At 42.6% G+C, this 16,797-nt stretch overlaps 1 protein-coding gene across 1 annotated transcript in view; it reads right to left on the bottom strand.

Moving 5' to 3' along the window:
• The window catches only part of UST (uronyl 2-sulfotransferase), a 157,345-nt gene that overhangs the window by 3,634 nt on the left and 136,914 nt on the right, over nt 1-16,797 (bottom strand). The window lies entirely within an intron of this gene.

Here is a 16,797-nt window from a genome sequence, read left to right as displayed (position 1 = left end):
TATTTTCTTCTGCTTCGAGACAGAAACATACTTGAACATCCACTGTGAAGAAGAGAACAGAATAAGCTAGAAGTACTGATCTGTAGCATCACTGTATCACCCCTAACAACTGCAACTTTCCGTAGGAGAAGTAGAGGTGAATGTCACATTGATGAAGTACTAGCTTCTATAATTAGGTTTTCCGAAAGCTCCATGCTTCAATCCAGTAACTCTGAGAGAACGTGATGCCTATGGAAATGACTGTAATAGCCTCAGAACAGACCTGTGTCCAGACACGGCAAGATGAATGGGCTTGCATGGAAGCAAGCAGGTGTCAGTGAGACATTAGTAAAAAACCTTTATCATGGCAAGAACAGATAGGCAGTGCAGTGGAGCATGCAAGTTACAAAAGCTGTGTCTCTGGAGGATTTTAAGACTAGATTCATTGATTCTCTCCTGAGGGAAGACTACGGGACATCTTAATGCCATTTTCCATGACTCTAAACCTAATAGATTAATTTTAATCTTGTCAGCCCTTACTTCACCTCCTTGCTCTTTGCTACAACAGCAAGGTCTGCATGAGAACTGACCTATGTATTTTTTTGTTTCAGGATGTCTTGGCTTCTGCTGCTCATTCTTTCCTTAATATTTAGACCCCCTATTTATACGGCCTCAAATGCCAAACAGAAATCCTCATATGCTACATGACTACATAGATAAACTGTTGCAGTGAAGAAGAGCTGGATTTTGATATGGAAACCTAATTCTTATTGTAACAACAGTTCTGTAAGTTGGAGGAATTCAAAAGGGTTGGGCCATGAAGCATGGCAAAGAGAAATCTTACAAGGAGGAAGCAGTGAACAAAGAACATTTCATGTTTCCAACCGGATCCCAGCAGCAGTGATTGCCCTCCCTTTCAGAGGGAGTCCCTGAACCAAAATGGGATTTTATCATGGGCAGAGTTTTGCTCATGTGAGCAGTCCAAACCCAGGTCTTCTGAAGAACCTGCCAGCAAAGCTAAACACATCTTAAGCAGTTCTACAGTGAAACACATTTTCACAATCACTTACACATACTGCTAAAGGATGGATTGATGGCTCCTAGTATGAAAAGTGAGTTGTTCTTGGGATTCCACAAGCACTGTGTTTATCCAAGAGAAATAACCAAAAATAACTTTTTAGGGAAGTGAGGAATTTTAAGCAAAGACAAACCCATATGTTTCAAGAGGTAATAAAAGGTGAGCAAGCCCAGCTAGCCAGCACAACAGCAATGATCTTTAAACAAAAAGTTGGTGTTTGCAATATTTTAAATCTTAAAAAAGTACAAAAGAGGGGTAGAGCACAGCTATGTGAACATAAACTGCTTTCTTTACCTTTTAGAAGATATGCATTCATATAGCTTAGAGTGTCCACACCTATTAACGCATTTGAATTTTCAGACAACTGACACACATTTTCCTTCTTCAGAGTAAAGGAATTGAAGAAAAAAACATGAAAGCCATTCATTTTAATAATACTGCATGAGACAGCAAATGCTGCTGGACCAGACATTCTCATATTCGTTTGACTTCATTCCGTCACACACATCTGGTGTAGAAGAAAAAACTTACAGCTGAAAGAGGTATTTTCCCCCTCAGTTTTACTTGCCAATTGCAGCAATTTGAATTGCTGGAAGAATATGATACAGAGGATAGGCTGACTAGCTACCAAACTTAATGCTGCTCTAAAACACACACAAAAATTATTTGAAGGATTAATTCTGTTTTGCATTTGTACTTTTAATTCCTTCTCTAAAGGAAGAATGGTTTTCATTAGTTGGTAACAGTTAAAACATGCTGCTCTGTAATTAAAAGGACGTTTCACACTAAACTGTCGTTCTTTGCACTGAAATCTCTGTCTCTACTCATATATCTAACTAGTGAAACAATTTGGTACACAGAGTTCTTTGTTCTTTAATTACACTGCTTTATGGTGGTATATGCTCTGCAACTACTGACTGTTCACAGTTTATTAATTTGTATAGTTTTATTTAGATACGAGTAAAAATGATTAAAATATACAAAAACTAAATTAAAAATAAAGAAATTATCTTTAACGTGCTGTCTAGCTACAAAAAAGAGTAGAGGAAGGATCATGAAATGCTTGCATTTAAAATATACATTAGCATTGAAATCACTACTTGTAGCTGGTGAATGGTGTGAAATACTTTTGGTGAAAATACTGGGTTCCGCAAGAGCTTAGTCTCTTTCACACGACCGTTACCCATACATCACAATAGACTAACAAATATCTCATCATTTTAAATTATCGATCACGTGTCCACGTTGCTATTGATGGCTATGAGATGACTACAATGCAGGAAGGACACTGTACTCAGTCTGTCCTTGGGTGAGAAGGTAACTGCTGCCTTATGATTACTGAGCACTTCAAGGCATTCCTCTTTCTGGTGCTTAGCTGGTAGCTCCCACCAGCTTTGCAGTCTGGTTTTCTTTACAAACTCAGCAGCAAATATACACTCCTAAATATTGCATTTATTAAGCTTAAGCCTTTATACTGCTTGCCAACTTCATTTTAATTTTACATAGGTTATTTCTGTCACAGAAGACTCCATTTACCTCGCTGCAAAAGCTCTTTACTTATACAGTCCCTCCAGGACTCTAAGCGGGAAAAGCCACTTCTTACAGCTCCAGTTTCCTTCGGTGGCTGCTCCTCCCAGCAGAGAGAGGCACTTGTGCTATGGCCCAGGAGTGCTGCCAATGATGACAAGGTGAAAAGCAGTAGACTGTTTTCTTGGGGGGGAGGTCAGTGTGGGGCAGGAGCAGCCAAAGAGGAATTTACTGGTGGTGTGCCAGGCAGGCAGCAGCCCACCAGCCAGGTGCTGCATGCTGCCCTCATGGTGGGCAGCAAGAAAGCAGCAACATGCACTCCTCCTCTGAATTTGCAGTCATCATCACATAGAGGATGCCCGCATACATTCAATTCTTTGCTCTATGCACCCACTTACCTCTATAGATGCATACATAGAAACACACACACTCTGGAAGGCTACAGGAACAACGTAGTATTTTTGGCTCCAGCTGGTTTTTGCAGTACAATCGTCAGTAAGGGCAGTGTATCAATAGTTGTGAGGCACTGGTTGTCAGATCGCGTGAGTTGGGGCTGTGCCTGGCTGCAGGCTCAGCCTTTTGACAAAACTAGTGAGCTTTGCATGTTCTTTTGCACTTGATTTTTATTTAGACTGGTTTCTAATCTGAAATATTCTTAAAAGGTTCTTTAACACAAATACAGATGAAATCACTGAACTGACCCTTGAAGTCACCTTAACCACCTCTCCTCATCATAGAAGCAAAATGGAAAAATTAGGTAGATCTGGCTTAAAGCCAAAATAACAATCTGCATACGCTACACAAACCCAGCTGTCCCACTAAAGGACCCCCGTTTTATGACCTTGGAGAGAACTAACCATACGGAGGGCAACAAACTACACCATTTACATTTTAGGGTCATTTTTTCTTAAACTATGTTTGCTTTGGCATTCTTTTAAGTTACTTTAAAAAAAAGAAGTACTATACAGTAACCCAACCTCCCAGAGCAGCCTGCTCGTGCCTTGAATTAAGCCTAAATAGGTATGCAGAGATGGATGAAGAAAATGAAATTCTTTTGGGTTCCCAGGTGATGAATATTTTACTATTACTTTTCCCGCTTTAAAAAAACCCTAACAAACTAAGAAAACTGCATTACTCACTGCAGCAAACCAAACCATAGGGAAAAAGTGGTTTTTATACTTTGTGGACAACCCTGGATTGCCATATTTAGACAAAATGATCCTAAAGACATTCTCCACCTCAGAGGAGAATTTTGGAGTCTCCAGTGCCCCACCATTTTGGCGGATGTGAGGCAAAGGTTTGCTCCCCAGGTTGAAGCCGCAGGGAGCCCAGCACCCTCGGGGCTCTGGCAGGGAGAGGTGAGCCAGGCTGGAGCGAGCACAGGATGGCTGCAGGCGAGGTAACCGTGGGCCTGCCCGGCTAATACTTGCAGTGGAAAACCGCACGCCGAGAGCTCTGCTGCATTAAGGCTGTGTGAACACGATGGCTGTCACAGATACAGTAAACTCATTTCCTGGAACTACACAGGGAGGCCGGGTGTTTCAGTGGTACGCAGCTGAGCTGCAGCACATACCTTCTGCTCCACAGTTTTAAATGGAAATAAATGTATGTCACTGTGGTTAGATGTGATGTACGAATCGGCAAGGGCCTCTGCTTCATTTGCCACTCGAATGATCACCAGAGTGCTAAAACAGGGCTCTGATGGCTATGCTAGAAATGATCTCCCCCAAGAATACCTAATGGCAGCGCAGCAGAAATATTTCTGACATAATCGATTTGCTTTTCAAACTTGAAAGTTTTAGCTGGGTTCTTGAAGGATATCTGGGAAAGGATGGGTTTGGGAGGAAAGACACTGATGCGTTTGGCTCATATGCCACCTTTCCAATGGTCATAATGCTGCTACTGCTCGGGAGCATGCCAGGGCCAGGGCAGGTCCCAGTCCCTGGCAGAAGGAGGGATGGTGCACCATGGCTGTACTACGTGACTGAGCACCTCACATAGGTTCATAGAATCATAGAATGGTTTGGGTTGGAAGGGACATGCGCCAAAGGAAATCAGGGACAGTGGAGAAAACCTAACAGAGTCACCGACCAGGAAGAAGTGCATTAAAAGCCAAGGTGGATGGAAAAGTGGTAATTTGTCCCATAGCATTTTAGTTTTATCTGTCTGAAATATTATGAATCCTGATTATTAACCTTCTTACTGCAAGTTCACTCTCTTCTCCATTATTCATATCAACAAAAAAAGGTGTAATTTTTGACAACATGTAAAGATGTGACACTCATGTGCATACTGAGGACAGTTATGGTAGGCTCACTAGCAATGCTTGCTTTGTTTTAGCATTTCTGTCCTGAATTATTGTGCTGCTCTGATGACATGGGATGACTCCTAACTCCAGGGCATTAGCAGAACTCTAGCCCACTGGCACACTGCAATGTTCTGTCTCCTAAAGATCAGATATAGAATCATAGAATCATAGTTGGGGTTGGAAAGGACCTTAAGATCATCTAGTTCTAACACCCCTACCATGGGCAGGGACACCTCACACTAAACCATCCCACACAAGGCTTCATCCAACCTGATAGGGATGGAGCACTCACAACCTCCCTGGGCAACCCATTCCAGTGCCTCACCACCCTTACAGTAAAGAACTTCCTCCTTATATCCAATCTTCCCCTGTTTACGTTTTAACCCGTTACCCCTTGTCTTATCACTACAGTCCCTGATGAAGAGTCCATCCCCAGCATCCCTATAGGCCCCCTTCAGATACTGGAATGCTGCTATTAGGTCCCCACGCAGCCTTCTCTTCTCCAGGCTGAACAGCCCCAACTTCCTCAGCCTGTCTTCATACGGGAGGTGCTCCAGTCCCCTGATCATCCTCGTGGCCCTCCCCTGGACTTGTTCCAACAGTTCCATGTCCTTTTTATGTTGAGGACACCAGAACTGCACACAATATGGATCTCTCTAAAAGGACTGTTCTCCAGGGGTCATGGAAACATCCAGAACTTGACAGATCTGCAATTCTAGGCACATCAGATGTCTTATCAAACAGGGATCTTGGGAGCAAATACACCAGGCTGTAATTAGCAAAGACATTGCAAAATGATGGCTGCCAATGACAGACTGGGCTCAGGGAGACAGTTACAGCAATGCTCTTTCTTTTTTCTTACCACTACAATCAATAAGGAAACCAGATGGAAGAATAATGTTACTATTAACCTAATATAATTTCATTATCAACATGGACAAAATGCAGAGAGCTCAGAGAATGATAACCTGGTGGAGAAAAATGGAGGGATGACAAAACAGAGATTAGCCAGGAAGAGCTCACAGAGACAATCTGAAAGACACATAATCAAAGAAATCCTAATGCTCAAGGATGTAAACACCACTGAGGCATGGCACAAAACCAGAACAAGAAACTTGGGGGGGGGGGGAAGGGAAGTTAGTGATAAATGTAAGAAGTACCTTGAGCCAATAAGGCTGAAAATAACAAAAGAATTTTCATACATTATGCAAGTAACATTACTGGGGATATGTTGCAGAGGTCCACAATGCACCAGTCTGACTGTCAACTGGACAATATAACAGCGACATGCGTTCAACAGTGCTCTGAAATACAACTTAAGCTACTGAAGGCATTATAACACTATTATGAAACGCTTGCCCTATAACACAGCGATGCAAATAGGTAACTTTCTCCATACTTTGAAAACAGCTACAGACTCTGAGGTCTCTTCTCCAGCCATTAAGCATTTACCATGGAATCTCAGCTCTCCTCTGGGAAACTTCACGGTCTTTATGCCTTTGCTCCTACCAGTTCAGAGCTGTGGATCCAACAATGCAGATCTCCAGCTGCACAGGCCATCTCAGCTGTACCACACTGTGTCTCTGCTGCTGCCCCAGCCTGGAAACAGGCTGTATCTCACACATGATCAGATAACAAATCTCAGCAGGATCTTCTAAGAAACTTCTTTATTTGGTACACTTTAATGCTGCATTCCCAGTAAGGGAAGTTAACAAAGAAAGAAAAAAAGCCTGAAATTTAACCCATGGAGGTAAAGAGAAAAGGCGTACTCTGGTCAGGTACCTTACTGCTGTTAAGCAACTTCTAAGTTGAATTAGACAGAGTTGAAGGTGCCAAAACCAAAGTCATCTGCAGAGGAAATGCCAGGATTGTCTAGTTCAAGTTGCCGAAAGAATTGCTATGGTTGCAGCTCATATGAAATCTCCAATTCATCTTTTCATAGCTGTATACGTGTTACTGAATGGATCCAGTCAAATCTGGATCTACAAAGCCATAAATTAAAAGTAGGTTCTCACAGATCCCTTGTGTGATCTGCACAGCATTGCACAGTAGCTTACGCAGACACTAACGTTATTACTTTTTTGCAGAGAGAACAGAAAGTTCCAGTGATGGAGACAAATTTTAGCAGCACTCACAAGCAGGAAGAGCTTCACCACAGGTATGTGATGCAGCAAATCTGCAGAGATACAGCCTGGGACTTGAAAACCTAGAGCAGGCATCTCGCTGTTGTGCTCTGAGTCGCAGCAGGCTGCTATCTGTGATTTTTGTCTGCAAAACGGAAGCAATGGAAGAGGTATGCTCTGTAAGCTTAAGATGTCTAAGTGGGATGGAGCGAGGTGGAGGTGTTTTTATTTCCATATATAGTACTGGTGAGTGCAATGCTGGCATATAGCATGCAGTTTTGTAACCACATCCTAAATCAGAGAGGGTACGAAAACAGCCTCAGAATGAATACTGGGGTTGGAAGGGACACTTTACAGAAAGATGATAAATTCATTCTGGTCAGCCTACCAAAAATAAGATGATTGAGAGGTGACATTTTTACAGCATCTGCATATTTTCCTGGTGAGAAAAATATGGATACTGAAGGGCTGGAAGCAGAAACCAGAGAAATGTGGATTGGAAGTAACACACAGCTTTTTAAAGTGGTGAAGGTGATTAGTCACTGGAACAAACCAGAGTTGATCTGCTATCACTTGGTATTTCTGCATCCATGCTGGGTAACTCCAGTTCGTGATCTCTGTGCAGAAGTAAGAGAAACTCTGTGGCCTGTAGCACACAAGAAGCAAGCTGAATGACCCAACGGTTCACTTAAGTCTTTCATAGATTCAAGTTCCAAACATCTTGCAAGTGTCAGCTTCTATATCAAGAGCACCACCTGTGAAAGCCTTTTAGTCAGTGCCTTTGAGATACCTCAGTGTAAATATCATTTCTGGAAGACATGTGAACACCTAATATGCTACCTTTTCCAGTCATCAGCAGTTCAAGACTAGTGGTCACCACACTGCGCAGCATCAGGCCTTGCAGGTACCTGAAGTAACACTACCCTTCTACATTCTATTCTGAAATTTTTTACTATGAGGGTGGTAAAATACTAACAGGCTGCCCAGAGAGGTGGTGGATGTGCCGTCTGGAGACATGCACAGCCAGGCTGGATGTGGTTCTGAGCAACCTGATCTAGTTGAAGGTGTCCTGCTCTTTGCTGGGGGGTTGGACTAGATCAGCTTTGGAGGTCCCTTCCAACCCAAACTATGCTATGATTCTATTTTACTCTTTTTTTTAAAGTTCAAGAACATGACTTAAAAAAATACTAAGTGTTGCCTCCTCCTGTGTTCCAAGGGCATACATACAAGTGCTTATTACTTTATATAAGAATAACTACTGAGATAAGAAACAAAAGAAACAAATTATACTAACTAGGGATAAACTAATGGACAATAATAAAACTTATGCACTACTGATAGAATATGCAGGACTGGAAAATGCACATTACTGTATGAAAGCTGCTATTAAAAGAGGGAGGGAGAGAGAGAGAGAGAGAAGTCTATCAGTTCCCTTCTCCCTTGTGAGAAGGTTGCCAGGTCTAAGATTTTCTCCCAGCTATGTCTGCACACAGACAACCGAAAGCCCTGAAATAGCTTTACTTCTTATTATTGCAAGTCACAGGCGGTCAAGAGAAAATTCCCTCTTTTGCCCTTAGGTTCTTTTGTGTATAATGAGCGACGGAAGGCGGCCAGGGGCTGAGGCACTGGCGAAGAAGGAAGAATGCTACTAGAGCAGAAACAACACACTGTTCCTTTCAAGTTCAGACCCTCCTGGCTCACAGCCTGACTGCCTTGGCCAGCTGCCAGGCTATCGGGACAAAGGCTTCCTCCTCTGGCCAAAACCGAGGAAAAGGGTCTGTTGTTTAACACAGGCAGACTTGTTTCAGCAAGAGAAAAAACTAAAAAGAAGGGGAATTATACTAACTGGCAGTCCTGAGAGAGGACAGTAATCTCCTAGTGTGGCTAATGCAATTCTCACCCCATGCTTTTCCTGGAAAGGGGATGTCTTGATTCTCTGCTGTTCAGGCTAGAAGGCAAAGTGTAACATCTCAACAGGGCTAAGCCCCAAGCTTGCCAGGGTCTTCACATCCCCCAAGGTTACTATGAACTAGAAACAAGAATGCATCTGTCTGCCTTCCAGGAAGCCCCAGACAACACACTGCTCCCCTCCATGCCTACACTACTAAGCCTGAATGAAGGGTGAGCATCCTCACTCATAAAAAGACAGAAATTTCTATGCATGTAGCAGACACTGAAGCGTCTGGCAGATAGATAAGTCATGTAGCTACCTCAGGACTTCACAGCGACCAAGGCACCTGCTGGCTTTCCACAGTCATTAAACACCAGTCAAGGCAAATTCACACCTGGGCTTTTTGCCATCTCTGTAAAAGATCTTGCAGCCCTGGTCTGCGATGGGTAACTTGGGACACTTGGGGGTCACTGCAAGTTGAGAGGTCGTGCCCCTACCTGAAACCTCCAAGGCAGATGCTGTTGCAGAGGTTACACAGAGTCGCAGTGGCTCTTCATGCCAGCCTCTGTGCCTCTTTAGCAGCACAACCACAGGCGATGGATGAGGACTTGAAAAGGGCAGAAGATAATCCCTAGGCCTAGTGTATCTCATTTGGTTCTGAGCACCAAAGCACTTGGGTGAGGCGAGCTACCTCAGAGGCTGCATCGCAGGATGTAGTGTCTTCGTGTCTGAGAGTTTTCAGAAGCAGGCCCTAGTTCAGGGAGAAGCGTGATTTTAATCAGCTCAGGTTAATATAGATGAATACAGGACATTTTTGGTACTTAGATGCTGCTCGAACACCACCAAGATTTACACAGGCATGTACTTGCTCTGTATTCCAGGCAATAGATTTTCTTCCTGAAGGAGGGGGAAATGACATTTCTGACATGTGCATGTGAGACCAAGATCTTTGCAGATGAAGGGCTCCCTATGAACCCTGTGCATTTGCACCAGCCAGTAGCAAAGTCAGCTCTCATCTATTTACAGTGACTTATGCCGTCAGCTCCAGCACACCTTGACCATTCTCACTTGCGTGTCAGCACGAAGAGCAATCTATTGAGGAAACAGAGTTTGCTCAATGATCCTTTCTAATTCAACTCGTATTTAGCATTACTGTGCTGACAGGGAGGAGATACACGGGTACATTGTTCTGCCATCCATCACCTTGTTTACAGGAAGTATATTCTCAGTAGCCGTAACTCTATCACAGGTTAAATGAATTAGTGAATACTGTGGAAACATCCATGAATCAGAACAAGAGATTTACAGGGATATGAAAAGCCACTGCTCCTGCGAATTGTCTTGTGTCTGCAGTGCTTCTATCAGTAGTTTCAGTCCAGTGTTAAAGAGACTGGCTAGTATCAAAGTTCCCAGGATGACTGCACTCTTTTGCTTTAATGACAATACGAGCCTTGACATAATGACTACCATGCTTCAAGGTTATACCACACAAAACTTTCCCTTGTGCTTAAGAAAAACAGGAGATAAAATGACCTGCTGCCTTTTTCCATTTCTGTATTTATGGGCACATGTAAACATTAACACCTCTGAAAGAGGATAAAATGGGACAGAAACCAGGGAGGTTGTGACAGCAATTAGGAAGAGCTCTTTAAGAAAAATCGATTTTGGGAGGGAGTGAGGCTACTAAAAAGAACACTAAACCTGCAGCAAACCAGGCTTTTATTGAAGAACACTCCAATTTTCTACACTGTGACCTTCAAGAATGGTGAAATAAAGGCCCTCACTTTTTAACATTATTCAACAGCATGCAACATTAAGAGTTGCATCAAGATAAAGAAAGTGTGTTCTGGTAGGTTAACCTCAGCCAGCAGCCAAGCACTTGTGTGACCGCTGGCTCATTCACCTTGCCCCCATGAAGGGATGAGGGAGAGAACAGGAAGAACAAAAGGGAGAATATTCATGGGTAGAGATAAGGGTGGTTTAAGGTGGGGGAAGTGGGAGGGCAAATTGATGCAAAGGAAATTGATGCAAAGGAAAATCCCTCACACCACCTCCCACAGACAGATCAATGCCCAGCCAATCTCTGAGCGATGGTGACTTTGGAAGCCCGAAATTTTCTTCCTCCTCCACCCCTGCTTTTATTGCTGAGCATGATGTTATAGGTATGGGTTATCCCTTTGACCAGTTTGGGTCAGCTGCCCTGGCTGTGTCCCCTCCCAGCCTCTTGCCCATCCCCAGCCTACTCACCAAGGGGGCAGAGTGAGAAACAGAGAAGGCCTTGATGCTGCAGGAGCTCAGCAACAGCCAAACTGGTGTGTTGTCAGCTTTGTTTTAGCTACAAATCCAAAACACAGCACTGTATAGGCTGCTATAAAGAAAAGTTAATTCAAACCCATCCAGAGCCAACAGAGTAAAAATGGCTGCTGTCAGGTATGGGCAAACCTGTCACATCTGTCTCTAGGAAATTTAAAATACAAAGTATATACATAATGCTCAAAACAGGCACAATGAATCACGTAAGTACCCACTTCAACTTCATAGGCTGATTCTAAAAGGAAGAGGGGACCTATAAGTAAATTTAACTTATCTGGTAAAGTAACATAGAAAATAACAGTAAGAACAAAGAATTAACATTTCAGTGGCCAATTTCAACATATATTCCTCAAAACAATGAATCTGATTCTGAATCTACAAAATCCTATTCAATTTGCAGAGCTTGCCACAAGAATAAATGCCTAAATTTCCCCCCTGCCCTTAAGAAATCCTTAAACCATAAATGATCAGCTTTTTAAAATGTGTAGACAGAACGCACCATTGAATAGCCTTAAAACAAAACAAAGCCAAACAGAACATTTTAATGAAGCTCTGTGGAAAACATGATGAACAAGTTATCTGAGAGAATGGTACATTCAGGGTTTCCATAGTAACAAAAACAACGAAAAAAAAATTAAAAATAAGGCAGCTTTGTAAAGGCATGTCTGAAAAATCAAAAATTAACCGATGGGAGGCTTGGCATACATTTGCATAGAAGGGACACCTACAGTGTTGGATGTGTATATGCATTTACACATGGCAACAGAGCTCTAGGGTGCATGCTTTGACCGAGACTCATCAATGGGAGATAATGCATGCAATCAGGTTTTGTCTAAGTGCCTAGTGTACAGGTCCCAGAACCCAGTTCTGTGTCTAGATGGAGGACAAGTTATCCTACAAGCCTGCAGGTGCTGGGAATATGAAACTGTAATCCTGAGCTCTTTAAGAATACATTCCTCACAGGCTGCTCTAGGGTGGCCAGTGACTATGGCCATCAGTTTCTGAACAAACATGGTAACTCGGGCACATCACATTCAGCTGAAACTTCATCCATCTGCTTGCCACAGTAGTTGACAGCATTCCTGGCACATTCCCACATCATTTAATTTTGTTAAGTACATTTACTGAAGAAACAAGAACCCTAAACTGAGCAACAGAGTCCTCATAAATATAACTGCTTTTCTTTTTTTTGTCCGAGTAACAGTGGGAAATGAAAAACCACAAGGCTGAAGGAAGTGAAGGGACTATTTATGTAGCATGGGAAAAATTAAACTGAGATTCAATGCTTTAAAGTGGGTGATATCTGTTTATCAAAATACTTTTGTTGTATCTCTTTTGCCTTTGAGTATCCAGTCTGTCCGCTAAGACTTAGAAACGGTGATGTGGTGCTACATTCAGCCTTTGGTTTTAGTGGCAATCTGTGTAAGCTCTGCCACTGCTTTGAAACCAAAATGTTGTTCTTGTGTTGCCAATTGTTAACAAAATATACCAGTGTATCGCAGGTCATTTTTTGCAAAACTACTCACACATGTATGCAATATGGAAAGATGTGTGGGACTTGGATTTTTTCCTTTTCTGCACATGAGATACAAATAGCTATGCACTAACTATTTATTTCTATTAAAACAAAACCTGTTGAACAAGTGGGATATACACCAAGATGTGGTCTGGAAGGATAACAGAAGCAGCCTGTGAACTGAATAGCTAAATTAAGCAGGAACTCAAACCACTGATTTCTACAAGTAGCTTGAAATAACATGCACCAAGGGAAATAATTTTCATCGATTCAAAGCAGAACCTTTGGCTCAATAGTGAGTCTGCCCTTAAGATAGGCTAAATAATGTGTTCTGCACCCACACAAAGTACTGGGGCCTGCCAGGGACCCCATGCTGTATTCCATCAGCAGCACAGGGCAGTGCCAAGTACATGCTGAAATTCAATATACAGACAAACATGATTTGCAATTTCACTGCTCTTCTGTTAGTAGAAGTTCTAGATGAACTGGGCTGATATTTTTGGTAAGCTGTTGTTAAAGTGTAAGAAGACAGACTGAGGTTTCTTGCTTTAAGCCTCTTGCGCTGGCATGGCTGTACCAAACAGGCAAAGTTATGCAAGCTGGCAATTTGTTCCTGCTATTTTCAGCTAATACGCCAGTTGGTCTTGCCATGCTTCACCCTCTTCAAGGTCCCTTTGTAGTTTCCAGACTCCACAGGTTTCCTGTCTTCTGCAGTTCATTCACTCTAAGCACTCTCCTAGCAGCTGCTTTGGTCATCACGCACAGTGTTCTCAAGAGTTTACCAGAAGGATCTTCCTCCCCATTAATCTCTTTTGATCTTGGCAAGGAAGTCCTCAACTTCTGCTGTGTTTCTTTGTCCCACATGGAACTAAGTCATAGACTTTGATCCTGCAAACACTGCAGGGAAAGATACTACCAAAGGCACTAAAAAAACCAAATAAAAGAACCAAAACCCCCAAACAATTCCACCAAAAGCTTAGCTCAAATAGCACTCAAAGATGACCTATCCATTGAATACATAAGGAAAGCACTATAAAGGCATGATATAAACTTTGTTTTTATATGCATACTTCATCCTTGCTTCTACAAACATTACTGTATGCCAGCTCCTTGACAACATCCATCTCCACCTTACTGTATACAAGAATACAGCATGAGTGAGAAATATTCTTGCTGCTGAACTCCAGGCATCAAACAAACCCTCACACAGATAAACAGACATTTACCTCTCTTCAGTGATCGTGCAGTGTTCAGTTTCCCTGGTACCTAATTTAAGCACCTGATGTTAATAACACCTATACCCAGTGAAGTAAACCAGGTTTGCCAGCTGCCTGAAGACCCTTCAAAGATCAGTCACAGCCACTGTAACACTGGCAGAGCACTTGCAGAGACAGTGGAGAGTGGAAAAAACCTTGGAAGATAAAAATAAGTCTTCAATGCCCACCAAAATATTTGGTGGCACTTAGGTGAAAACAGAATTTTCTGTGAATATTTTCATTCAACATTTCAAATAAACTTCCTTTGGCTACACGCTCATTTCTGTCATGCCTGATTTCCACTAGCTTTTGGGAGATGTATATTATATACCAGCCATACATTAATCCCATACTCTCATTTTATGTAACAGTTATGTAAAAGTGCATGTTGTTGCATAAGCAGTAAACCTCCAAATTTGCTAACATCCCAAAAGCCCTGAGAGCGCATCTCTGCAAAGCACTGGGGGCTCTGGCCAGACTGCATGCACCCATGCTCTTTGCACACAGGCATGCACCCAGTACTCTGCTGGAGCAATGGCAGTGTGCTCCACATCCTTCCCCAGCACAGGCCCAACACTACCAGCCACTGGGCTCTGCCAGTAACTTGTGTTGCGCTTTCCGGCTAGAAACAAGCAAACAACAAAACAACCCACCCCTCCTCTCCTTCTTTTATTCTAGGTCCAACAGTGCTCTTATCTGTCTCCTTTTCCCCTTTTTACTCCACAAAAAGCAAGAAATCAAATAATGTTGCTGATTGCTTGGAAATGAATCAAAGCAGCCAAGCATCAGGAGGAGCAAAGCCTGAGAGAAGCATACAGATTCTGTTCTAAGCCCCGCATTTGCATGTTCTGTAATACCAAAGCTGTAATACCTGGAATGACTTACAGGTACGTGTGTACTCTAAGTACAGCAGTACATCACACAGTAACACAACTTCATAGACCCTCTGAACCTCAACTGAAAGAATCACTATGGAAGAAGACATACCACTACAATTACGTTGCTTAAAATTTTCACTACCCAGGAAGTATTAGATGGAATCATACTGCAAAAGGCACAGGAATAGGGTATATTGTTTTATCATTGATCATGGCAGAACACAAGAAATACGGTTTGTTCTTACAGTGAATGCACAGAGCTGATTAATTCCACACTTACAGGGAAGCTAGACCACAGGAGTCGAAGAAAGCCACAGGAAAGCAAATTGATTGTGAAGAGAGTATATTTCAGGGCCTGAGAACAGAGCAGGAACACTTGTGTGGGCAGACAACAGATGCTGCTCCAGACTTCCAGCAAGCAGCAAAGCAGGGAGGGATGGGTAAATGCTGGGGTTGACTTCATGTTTTAACTTAAACAACTGGAGGAACATAACAATTTAAGGCACTGTCCCCTGCATGGCTCTTCTATTTCTCCTGGGTCTCCAATTATTATACTTTTCCTTCCCTTCAATACTCTCATTTCCCTTGAGTATGCACTCATCAGCAACTTGCATTCCCCAGAAATCCTCCCACTAGCTATTTGGAGAGACATTCATGCTGGAGGGCATAACACTCTTCTAACATGTAGATGCCTTTAAAACCACAAGTCAACTTCAGAAACCAAATGGCACAGAGGTGCATGAAGAATTTCTCCAAGGCCTATTTTGGAGGCAAGTGAATTCAGCCATCTCACAAACATCAGCAGTAATTCCAATCCAGTAAGCATGTTTGGCAGTCTCAAAACTTTCCCCCAAAACCACACACCTCTTTGCACGTGTACTTCTTCAAAAAATGTTTCTTTCTTGGTCTGTTTTTATGCTTACTTTTTGCCCTCAGCCTGTATGATAAAAATGTTTCTGGTGAGCCCTGGAGAACCAAGCAGACCAAACACTAATGCTCATATGGTATTTATTTAGAGGGGGAGAAAAATCCCTTAAGTTGAGTATTTATGTTATTTCGAGTTGGTTTTATATTTTATGCATACATAGTGGAGCTGGAATTTCAGGGCTGGCTTTTGTTTGCATTCATCATGAAACATTTGTTATATGAGCTGCTGCTACTGCTACCAAAACAGCTGCTGCTCACTGCCAGAAAACCAGAGACCAACTCACCAGTTTCTTTCTTCCTCTGCTAAGTGTAGCTGGCAAAGGAGGCCTAGCATTTCTACATAAAATGACCTTTTTTTAGCTTCACTGTCACCCTTGACACCTTTTGCCTACCCAGAACACGGACTTGAAAAAGAACAACTAAATCAGAGCAAAAGCAGGTACGCACTGATGCTCTTGAATCACCTACAATTTAACATAGACCAGAAATACAGCTGTATGAACTCCCTGCTTGGCAGCTAGGGCAGCACCTCACGTATGAACATCTTTTCTTCAGCTGCTCTTGAGACTTAGCCAGGACTTAGCCTTCCTGTCCTGCATCATCATTTTCTGCCATCTGGAAAACTGAGCCATGGCTTGATCTAGCTTCGCAAAAAAATTTCTTCTGCTTCCCTGTGCAGAACATTATACCCACCCACATGACAATCTGTGCACTTTCCTACCCACCTGGGCACACACCAGGACCCAGCGCATCAGCGGACTGCAGTCCTGAGTGCCTGGGACAGACCCTTTTCTACTGCACTTAAAGTGAATTTTAATGCATTGTTTTGTTACAACTACTAAAACAATTCAGTGTTGTCATTGTTGCTTCCTGGTAATTTCATATTGGCAGTAACATCTCACACCTCAGTCTCATCTTTTTTAGACATGACTTCTCCCATGCTGGAGCACAGTCCCTGCAGCATTCCTCTGCTTGTTTAAAGTAAGGGGAGTCTATCAAAC

The sequence above is a fragment of the Lathamus discolor genome, chromosome 5, assembly GCF_037157495.1.
Source record: "Lathamus discolor isolate bLatDis1 chromosome 5, bLatDis1.hap1, whole genome shotgun sequence".
Classification (NCBI taxonomy): Eukaryota; Metazoa; Chordata; class Aves; order Psittaciformes; family Psittacidae; genus Lathamus; species Lathamus discolor.
Note: the sequence above shows the minus strand (reverse complement) of the source record. Positions and strands in the feature narration are given on the sequence as shown.